Raw genomic sequence first — 6,448 nt, 5'->3', positions numbered from 1 at the left:
CTTTTCTTTCTCTAGTAACTCATTGCTGGAAGTGTAACTTCTACGCCAAGCAAGGAAATGACAATTATAGGGGCTGTTTAATTTGCTTTCTAAGTTCTCTCTGTCTGAATTCCGAAATAATTGTCACATTTTACACTTAGTAGAATAGAGTATTTTATAACCGGTAGTTTTCAAAATATTTTGAAACATGCGCAAAGGAGAAGTGAATGGTCTAGCAAAGTTGCTCAGTTGTAGGGTCGATAATTTATGAAGCCTATATGACTACAGCCTATATAGCCTGAAAAACATTACAGGCCTATTTTTCTTTTTTTTTTGCCTCTCCACATGTTTCTACATTCGACGTATAAATCACAACCACGTTTTATCACTTAGCCTGTTTTAGTACCTCTCATAATATCAATGTTGTGTCACCAGCACAAGTCAATGCACTTTGAGAGTTAGCCTTTAAACACCCTGCAAAGCTTGTTTTATGCCTTGAAAGATTTCCTGTCGCTAGACGCGTATTGTCTTAATTTCGAATTCCTTACTTTCTTTTTCAGGCTTCTAATATGCTACGCCGGCTTTGAGAGGTTTCCACTACAGGTGGAATTCGGCACGGAGATAGCAAACGAGGTTGTAAATGTTGTTCTTTTACAAAGAAATTTGTTTTAATGCCTTATATTTGTGCGCAAAGAAAGGAGGAGGTTTAGTGCGTTTCACCGAACTGGGTGGACAATTTAGGAGGGCGTCGTGCAGGAAATAATCCCCTTGAAGACCAGAACCATGCATTGTCCATTTTTGGCCCGGGTTCTTTTCTTTCCATGCGCTTATTGTTGTCATCTTCCTCTGTATAGTTTTTCTTTTCATGTGTTCACCTTCGCGTTACGATTGTTTGCAAGATTCTATTTGCGATGTATCCATGTAGTCAAGTTGTGGCAATAATAAACAAATGTTAATTTGTTATTACATCCCATTGTTGCTGCCTGCCTTTCACACCTTTTATATAACGGTTTTCGGCTTTCGGTGTTGGGTTTTTTCTATATAGTGGGTATCCAAATGCTGTTTCACTGTTAGCCAGTAAAGATGGCACTTACATGTTCAGCAAACCTATGCCTGCCAGAAGTCAGTTGGTATCCAGACTGCCAGAAGTCAGTTGGTATCCAAGACGCAAGCAACAAACTCAAAGGTGATTGTTGCCTTAAGGGTATGACACTCTAACTTTAAGTGTTTCCGTCCGCGGCTACTTTATCCTCCCCTCGTCGAGTACTTGGATTTCAGTACTGTATTAATCTCTGCCCCTAATATCTCACACTTGCTCTTTCTCATCCAGTCCTAAGCTAAGAAATTATGTGAAAGACGACACAGCTATAAAGCAATGATTAACCAATCCGTATGAGTGAGACTACGTGGCCGAGTGGCAGCACGTGTGACTCGGAATTAAAGGGTCCTGGAGGGCTACATTTCGATTAGAACTTCTGCCAACACAGTCATGTCATCAAAATGGCCTGTGAAGTAAGCTCTCATCTGCCGGAGCTATGACTGATTTTTCGATCACGACGCCGACACCTTCAATTCTGGGGAACGGGGCCTTTAGCACTATCGCGTTAAAATTCGTCTTCAATCTCCACGAAACGCAAAAAAAGAGGTAATTGACACCTTGTAAATGCCCAAAGAAATGGGCACTTCTAATAGACGTTTCAGTTGAGACGTTGTCTAGGCCCAACAGCTACAAGCCTTCCTGTAGATCTGCTATAGCTGTGCTAACGTTACGCTACTAGAAATCTTGGAAACTTCTTACCTAGAAATTTCTATACCTGTTCTAGACATTGCTTCTAGCTGTAGCTCTGCAATGGCTGTGCTAATGCTATGCTAGCAGACGTCTTCAACCCTCTCCTCTAGATCATTTATATTCTTGTTTTAGATTTTGAGAGCAGCGACTTGTAGTTTGTGCTCATTGTCCTCAATTCTGCATGTGAGGTCACAGATTGCACTGCTTTAAGAACTATTTTTTTTTTCTAAATTTATTGAGATTATGGAGTAAAGTGTAGAGGCGGCGAATTGTTGAAGGTTTTCATTTTGTACAGCGAAATAAGACAAAGATAGAGATGGCACAAAATTCGTGGGGGTGATAAAAACAATGAACGCGCGACTGATTTCATTGACGAGGAGCCCTGATGGGTTTCATGTAGCAGCTGCATCATCTGTTTCTGCGCTTTCCGCCGTATCGCCACTCTGTTGCCCCGTAAATAAGACGGTGAGCCCATTATAGCTCCAGCTTACGATCAAAAAACGGCAACAAGTCTCTCGCCTTTCCTTTAGTCTCTTTAGGCTATCCAAGCAAGATGAAGTGCGTGACAATATCTAACCTCGGGTCTTTGGCCCTCAGCTCTCGCAATTCGTGCGTCGTCACTATACCTTCTTCCAGGGATTCCAATGAAAGGACATACTCTGGCGGTTCACCCTCGGTCCCCGGCTCCGTATTCGGTGCTGGTAGCCTGCTGAGGGCATCTGCTGCCAGCAGCTGTTTCCCTGGCACGTACTGTAACTTGTACTGGTAGCCACCCAATAATAGTGCCCACCGTTGAATTCGCACGGTCCCCATCGGCGGTGTTTGATTGTCAGGACTGAGCAGTCCCGGCGGTGGTTGATGGTCGGTCACCAGGCTAAACTGCCGACATAGAAGATAGTCGCAAAAACGAGAAACGCCAAACATGAGGGCTAGTGCTTCTCGCCTCAGCTTCGAGTAGTTTTGCTCTGCTTTTATTAGTTTTCTGGAACTGAACGCAATTGGCATGGGCTCATTTCCTATCGAATGAAACAGCACTGCGCCCACACCATATGGAGATCTGTCACACTATAGTTTCAGCTCTATGTTAGGTAGGAAAAATGCACGAGGATTTGTGCATTCTTCAGGCTTTGTTTAGCTCGCTCGAACGCCGACTGCTGCGGCTGTAACCACTCCCAGCAGGTTCTTTTTTCCCATGAGTTTATAAAACGGGCTGAGCACAGACGACATATTCGGCAGAAACCGTCCGTACCACGTGTGCATACCATGAAACGAACGCAGCTCGCTCACGTTACTTGGGCGCGGGGCTTGCATAATGGCGTCTACGTTTTTTTCGATAGGGTGTAGGCATTGCCGATCTATACGATGCCCAAGGTAAGTCACTGAAGTCTGCCGGAATTTGCATTTGTCGGCCCTAAGCTTGACACCATGCTCCCGGAATCGTTCCAGCACATTCTTGAGCCGCGTTCGTTGTTCCCTTTGCCTTCTGACACTAACACGTCATCAAGGTAGGCTTGGACGCCGGGTAGCCCGCTGAGTAGAGCATCCATTTTTCTTTGAAATATAGCTGGGGCAGAAGCTATACCAAACGGAAGTTTGTTGTAACGAAAAAGTTCGCGATGCGTGTTAATGACACAAAGTCCGCGTGACGCTTCGTCAAAAGTGCACTTGATTGTACGCGTCCTTCAATTCCAAGGTGCTGAAGTAGTCACCTCTATTCAAGTTCGCGAATATGTCCTCGCCCACTGGACGTGGGTAATGCTCTATATCACAAGCCGAGTTAGGCGTGAATTTAAAATCTCTGCATATTCGTACAGTGCCACCTTTGTTCAGGACAACTACGATGGGCGTAGCCCATTCTGAATGTTGCACGGGTGATAGGACTCCAAGGGACAATAACCGATCAATTTCACGAGAGGCCTAATCACGGAGGCCGTAAAGAAGTGATCTGGTCTTACAGAATTTCGGCGTCGCCGTTTCCTTGAGCTTTAGGCTGGCTGGCGGTTCCTTGATAAGCCCCTGGTTTGTCGAAAAGACATCTTTATACTCAGCGAGCAGTCTGTTCACCATGTGGTCGCTTGGCGCGTCTCTTGTCGAATCCGGCGCAGTGAGTTCTGTCGTCGGAACGCCCGTCTTGCCAAGAGCCGCAATCAGATCGTGGCCGCCCAGGCTCGGTCCTGAAAAGTCAAGCACAATAAGTGGACAGGTTACCGACACATTTTTGCATTGCACCGGAAGCTCGAGTTCGCCAAGCACCGGCAGTTGTCCCGCGTAACATGACAACTTCCCATGTGGCGTTTACAAGCGCGGCCACTGCGTTCGGTGTCGGTCGTAAACGTTCCGTGATATAACGCACACCGGGGATCCTATGTCCACTTCTATTTCCAGATCTATTTCCCCACACCGAAATGTATGGCGAAACGGTGATTCCAACCCGCTTTTCCTTTCAGCAATTAACGTCCAGACGAGTGCCTCATCTGTGCTCATGTGCCTCATTCGTGCACAGGGGCCGGGTAGCACGTGTGCTCCTCTTGTAGTAGTCGGTGATGTCTTTAATTATAGGGCCAGATTGTCTGATTGGGAGTAGGCTTCCAATGACAGGGAGATAGACCGGGGAGAGAGTGCGCGGCCGGTCCGATCGGCCTGTTCGTTTTTCTTGAGTCCCTGGTGAGCGGGTGCCCAAATTAGGTAATGCGGAGGCGGGTCTATGTATCGGCAGCTATAGATTGCAGTATATGCCGGGCAAGCGGGGGAGCCCATCCCCAGCCTATAGTTCCGACAGGCCCCTCGCAAGTCGGTGATGATGTGTTACGACTTGGGAATACTGAGACCCAGAACGATAGCAATCTCCTCCGCGTGAGTTGTGTTGTAGGCTTTGAAAGATAGCCCGTTAACCGTGTTTGCATAGTGTATGACTGCAGCAGTATACCACTCCCGTGGTATGAGCCGGCAACATTCACATAATACAGGTGTTGCTGGTGACCATAGTATCGCGCCAACGCTTCCGCTCGCGCCTGGCGACGACCTTTGTGGTCTTCTCTGGGCATGTTGCGGGGAAGCGGTCGGACCCGGAGGGCACGTTCTCAGAGTTCTGGCACTCTCACCCTTTCCTCAATGTGGTAATCGTGCTTGATGTGTAGTCGGTCCAAGGGGCGGCGACCGGACGTGGTCCGTGTCATCATCATTATCAGCCTGACTTTACCCACTGCAAGGCCAAGGCCTCTCCCATATTTCTCCACTTAACCCGGTTCTGTACTAGCTGCATCCACTTGACCCCTGCGAACTTCTTAACCTCATCCGCCCACCTAACTTTCTGCCGCCCCCTGCTACGCTTTCCTTCCCTTGGAATCCAGTTTGTTACCCTAAGGGACCATCTGTTATCCTCTCTTCGCGCTACATGTCCTGCCCATGTCCATTTCTTCTTAATTTCCACTAGAATGTCGGTAACTTGAGTTATTTCTCTGACCCACTCTGCACGCTTCCTATCTCTTAATGTTACCCCTAATATTTTTCGTTCCGTAGCCCTCTGAGTTGTCCTTAACTTAAGTAGAACTCTTTTGTTTAGCCTCCACGTTTCAGCCTCATAGGTTAGTACAGGTAAGATGCAACTGTTGTGTACTTTCCTCTTCAGCGATGCCGGTAAGCTGCTAGTCATAATCTGCGAGTGCTTGCCAAATGCGCTCCATCGCAATCTTATTTTTCTTGTTATTTCCTTTTCATGGTCCGGATCTGCGGTTACTACCTGTCCTAAGTAGTCATATTCGCCTACTACTTCCATTACTTCGCTACCTATGTTAAACTGCTGTTCCTTCCCGAGGCTGTTGAACATTACCTTAGTCTTCTGCATATTGACTTTCAAGCCTACTTTTCTCCTTTTCCTGTCTAGGTCATCAATCATTATTTGCAGTTCATCCCCCGAGTGGCTTAGCAAGGCAATATCATCAGCAAATCGCAGATTACTGAGGTATTCTTGATTTACCCTTATCCCTAACTGCTCCCATTCCAAGTCTCTGAATACCTCCTCTAAGCAAGCTGTTAATAGTAGTGGGGAGATTGTGCCTCCCTGTCTAACTCCTTTCTTTATGGAAATTTTGTTACTTTCTTTATGCAGACCTATGGTTGCTGTGCAGCCACTATATATATATATATATATATATATCTTCCAGCACTTTCAAGTGCGGCTCGTCTACCCCATGATTTCGCAATGCCTGCATCACAGCCGATGTTTCAAATGAGTCAAATGCTTTTTCTTAATCAATGGATTGTATGTATAAGGGCTGATTATATTCTGAGCATTTTCATATCACCTGGTTGATGGTATGGATATGATCGATAGTAGAGTATCGTTTCCGAAAACATGCTTGATCTTGTGCTTTATTGCAGTCTAAGGCTGTCCTGATTCTATTAGCGATCACCTTGGTAAATACCTTATAAGTAACAGACAGTAAGTTGATTGGTCTAATTTTTAAGCTCCTTAGAGTCCCCTTTCTTATGAATGAGGATAATGTTTGCATTCTTCTATGATTCCGGTTCCATCGATGACACCAGGCACTGCGTATACAGGGTGGCCAGTTTTTCTAGCATGATTTCCCCCCGTACTTCAGCAAATCTGTAGTTATCTAATCTTCTCCAGGAGTGATGTTAAGTTCGTGTTCGGCAGGTAGAGAAGCAGAAGACGATGAT

General features: G+C 46.0%; 1 pseudogene; it reads right to left on the bottom strand.

Moving 5' to 3' along the window:
• Positions 1-2,308: 2,308 nt before the first annotated feature.
• LOC146176352 (uncharacterized) lies at positions 2,309-4,261 on the bottom strand (annotated as a pseudogene).
• Between the last annotated feature and the right edge of the window lie 2,187 nt (positions 4,262-6,448).

Source organism: Amblyomma maculatum, chromosome 10 (genome assembly GCF_055883805.1).
Source record: "Amblyomma maculatum isolate TAMU_Amacu chromosome 10, ASM5588380v1, whole genome shotgun sequence".
NCBI classification, from domain to species: Eukaryota; Metazoa; Arthropoda; class Arachnida; order Ixodida; family Ixodidae; genus Amblyomma; species Amblyomma maculatum.
Note: the sequence above shows the minus strand (reverse complement) of the source record. Positions and strands in the feature narration are given on the sequence as shown.